This window comes from Lathyrus oleraceus, chromosome 3, assembly GCF_024323335.1.
Source record: "Lathyrus oleraceus cultivar Zhongwan6 chromosome 3, CAAS_Psat_ZW6_1.0, whole genome shotgun sequence".
Lineage (NCBI taxonomy): Eukaryota > Viridiplantae > Streptophyta > Magnoliopsida > Fabales > Fabaceae > Lathyrus > Lathyrus oleraceus.
In genome coordinates, this window is record NC_066581.1 from 231041894 (window position 1) to 231046405 (window position 4512).

The following is a 4512-nucleotide window of genomic DNA, read 5'->3' on the forward strand; positions in this document are numbered from 1 at the left end:
TGTGCGGTCTTACCGCAATGGAAGCAGGTGCCTTCCTTTTCTATGCTTCCACTAGGCTTCAAAGCAGCACTAGTGGGTTTGGGTTTGGCAACTTCCTTGCCTTTCCCTTTATCATGTTTGAGGACAATCCTCATGTCTCGGTACCAATCCAGAAAATTTGTCCCAGACAATTTTTCCTTGTCAAGGTTTGATCGCAATATGTTGTTAGAGGTGTTTGTTGTCATGGTAATCTACACAAGGATTAATGAAAATATAAGTATCATTGACATATTTAATTAGGCCTTTAATTAAACATGCTCCCACTATTTTATTCAAAACAAATGACCCTCATCATTTGATTCGGAAAATCCCGTTGGAAGATTTTCTAGTGGGTCGAGATCCATATTTCACTTCGTTCTAAGTCCGCGTAGGCGGATTACACAAAACTAGGTTATTTTAGGTAGGAACTCCTTCCAATTGTATCTCATACAACTCTCGAAAATTTCAGTTGGGTGAATAACTCCTTATTCTAATCCATCATATGGATTATTCCCAACTCTTGCTTCTAAACATATATATAATCTTATTATAATTTGTTTAGTTAAGTTTGACCCATTGTTTTAACAGTTGGATATTACAATTATCACATCGCACCTTACTAATATATAGATCATGCACCTCGCGTAGGCGAAACCTACATTATCCATTACTAGTCTTGATGAGTGTTAAAACTTGGAAAGCATAAACTTAATATTTAATTTGAGGGAATTGCAATTTTTCTGATCTCACCGGCTTGTTTATCATATAAACCGTCTCTCACATGCATCAACATACATTCACATGCATCAACATGCATACAAACATAATGAAACAGTTATGGCCCCTAGCGCAATTGTTCTCCCAAGCCAATGAGAGAACCTAAGCTAACCTACAACGATCTAAGCTTCTCCAAGCAAGATCTTCAAGGTTGTCCTCCTTTGGCACTGACTTCTTTGCTTTCTTCATATCATTATATTATATAAAAGAAACTCGTTTTACATACGAGGGAGTGAGATGAGAAAAGAAGTTACATTTGGGAGATTAAGAGAGAGGCACGACGCGCAGGTCGTATTTTAAAACCCAAAACAAAACAAAGGAAAACTAAGGCCATAATCGATCACCACAAGACAATAATAAACACTTTTATTATTATTATTATTAATTCCTTTAATTAATTAAAATCAAATTAAATTTCAACGACCGATCACACTACGCAGAGTTAGCCGGGGTCGAAGGGGCAGCGCCCCTGCTCAAAAATTTTAATGAACAATTCATTTAAAATTGACGTCGTTTTCGTATCAACATTTGATACTTCAAAGCACTTTTTCTAGCCGAACGGGTGAATTTTTCCTTGCGTTAACCGGTTAACCATATGCGTTAACCGGTTAACACTGTTTGAAAACTTTTAGAAAATTCTTTTCTGCCTTGCGTTAACCGGTTAACCATATGCGTTAACCGGTTAACACTGTTGAAAAATTTCTTGGAAAACTGTTTCCCGCCTTGCGTTAACCGGTTAACCAAATGCGTTAACCGGTTAACACTGTTTGAAAATCTCAAAACTTTTATTTCGTATTGCGTTAACCGGTTAACCATACGCGTTAACCGGTTAACACTGTTCGGAAAAGTGTTTAGAACACACAACTCTTGTGCAATCAAACCCCAATCGCATAACTCTCTGACAGCACAACCCTTGTGCCGTCACTAACCCTGATGCACCAATTTCAGACCGTCAAACACATCTCGATTGTTAATTCAGTATGATTGATCAACACGTCATTGCTTCACCATACTAATGTCGGATCAAGAAGCAAACGACCATTGATCGCTCAAAGGAAAACAATCACTGAGGGTTTGAATGAACGAAACGAGAACACTATATTATATATAATGTATTTTGCATCAGGATTACATATATCACATATATGTAACTTGATCGATCTCAATTTAACCTTTGATTCATTCTGTCTTTAATCATATTATTACAGAACAAAAACAGATATCAGATTCATGGTTTCGTAAGTGGCTCTGATACCACTGAAGGAGAATTGCCATCCAAGGCGCAGCGGAATTTAAAATTTTCTCCATTTAGTGATCCTTACGAATGGGCATGATCAGTGATAGAATCGTTACCTCTTGTGGCGATTCAAACCTTTGGTGCAGATCTCTGATAATGATCAAAACCTTTGATACAGATCCACGGGGCGATCACGAACGTTGAACAATGACAACGTCTCTACTCAGTCCACACGAACGGATTCCTTCAATCGCAGTGCTAGCTGTTATGAATGAAGGCTTTGAGTGAGAGAGAGATACGAAATTCCAACTCTTCAGTTGTGTTTTCTGTCTCAGTGAGTTACAATGCTTCTACCCAAGGGGTTCTATTTATAGAACCACTTGTGTGGGCTTCAAGCCAAAAAGCCCACTTAAGTGCATTTTGACCCATATCTCATAATATGCCAAAATCACTTAAGTATTTGGTACATTACCATATTTCGTATTCTACTTAAGTACACCGTACCTTACGATGTTCCTTAATTATTCTATCTCTCATCAATCCGTCCTTTGTGTGTGACCCTATAGGTTTTCGCGGCGTTGGCAATTATATTAAATCACGCATTTAACATAATAAACAGTGAGCGGTATCTAGCAACACATCACTGCTACCCAAGTCACAAAAATGTCATGTGATCTGACAAAACCTCTTGTGATAATAATTATGTGTATAATTACCCCTTTTCCCTTATGTCTATATTGAACACAAGGTATAGACCGTGTCACCCTTGTCCGGTTCAATATTGGGCCCATAGACATTTATCCTGTTACGCAGGATTGGCAAATTCCATCTAGGACACTCATGTCCCTCAGCATGCTTCGTGGAGTACCCATCAACTGTCTTTATGGTTATCCAGTTACGGACAACGTTGGATCAATAATAAAGCACTCGACTCTACATCTAGGATCCATAGTGGTTTTAGGTCGAAGAGTGGTATACACTATTATCACCATGAGAATAACTTATGACACCTTGCATAACTTTCTATATAGTATTCTCACAGTGGGTCAATCCGGTATAAATATTACTCCTAATATTCATACCTATGTTTAAGACTTGATAACTCTTTATCCATGATCCATGAGATGTGATCATCAGTCTACAAACATAATAGTCTTAATGCTTTAATGTTATCCCACTTCACATTAAAGCTCGACTATGGATACTTTAAGAATAATGCCCTTATGTTTAATGTGTTCTCATGATTAAGTCACACTTAATACATTAAACAGACTATCTATTCTAGGGACTTTATTAATCAACCATAATAAAGAAAATGCCTTTTATTATTAATAAATAATTCGATACAAGTACCAAAAGTATTGGCCTCTAGGGCTTACACCAACAATATGTTGGTAGACAATACTTCTAAATTCAAAGTCTTTTCGTTTATGGATGGATTTTCCGGATATAATCAGATCAAAATGGCACTCGAAGATATGGAGAAGACCACATTCATTACACCTTGGGGAACATTCTGTTATAGAGTGATGCCTTTCGGTCTAAAGAATGCTGGTGCAACTTACCAGAGAGCAATGACTACTCTTTTTCATGATATGATGCATAAAGAGATTGAAGTATATGTCGATGACATGATTGCTAAATCAATTGATGAAGAGGAGCATGTTGAGCATTTGTTGAAGTTATTCCAGCGTTTAAGGAAGTATAAACTCCACTTGAATCCCAATAAGTGTACTTTTGGTCTTCATTCTGGTAAGTTGTTGGGCTTTATTGTTAGTGAGAAGGGTATTGAAGTTGATCATGCCGAGGTCAAAGCAATATAAGAGATGCTTGCGCCAAAAACTGAGAAGCAAGTCAGAGGTTTTCTCGGCCGCTTGAATTATATTTCCAGATTCATTTCACACATGACTACCACATGTGCGCCTATATTCAAGCTTCTTTGGAAAGATCAGTCTTGTGATTGGACCGAAGACTGCCAGAAAGCATTTGATAGTATCAAGGAATGTTTGCTTGAACCTCCGATTTTGTTACCACCTGTGGAAGGAAGACCGTTGATCATGTATATGACTGTGCTAGAGGATAGTATGGGTTATGTTCTTGGTCAGCAAGATGAGACTGGAAAGAAAGAATTCGCAATTTACTACCTCAATAAGAAGTTCACCGACTGTGAGACTCGGTATTCAATGCTTGAGAAGACTTGTTACGCATTGGCTTGGGCTGCTAAGCATCTGCGTCAGTATATGTTGAATCATACCACTTGGTCGATATCCAAAATGGATCCAATCAAGTATATATTTGAGAAGCATGCTTTAACTGGGAGAATAGCCCGTTGGCAGATGTTGTTATCAAAGTATGATATAGAATACCGATCTCAGAAAGCAATCAAAGGTAGTATCTTGGCTGACCATTTGGCTCACCAACCAATTGAAGATTACCAGTCAGTGCAGTATGATTTTCCAGATGAAGAGATTTTGTACTTG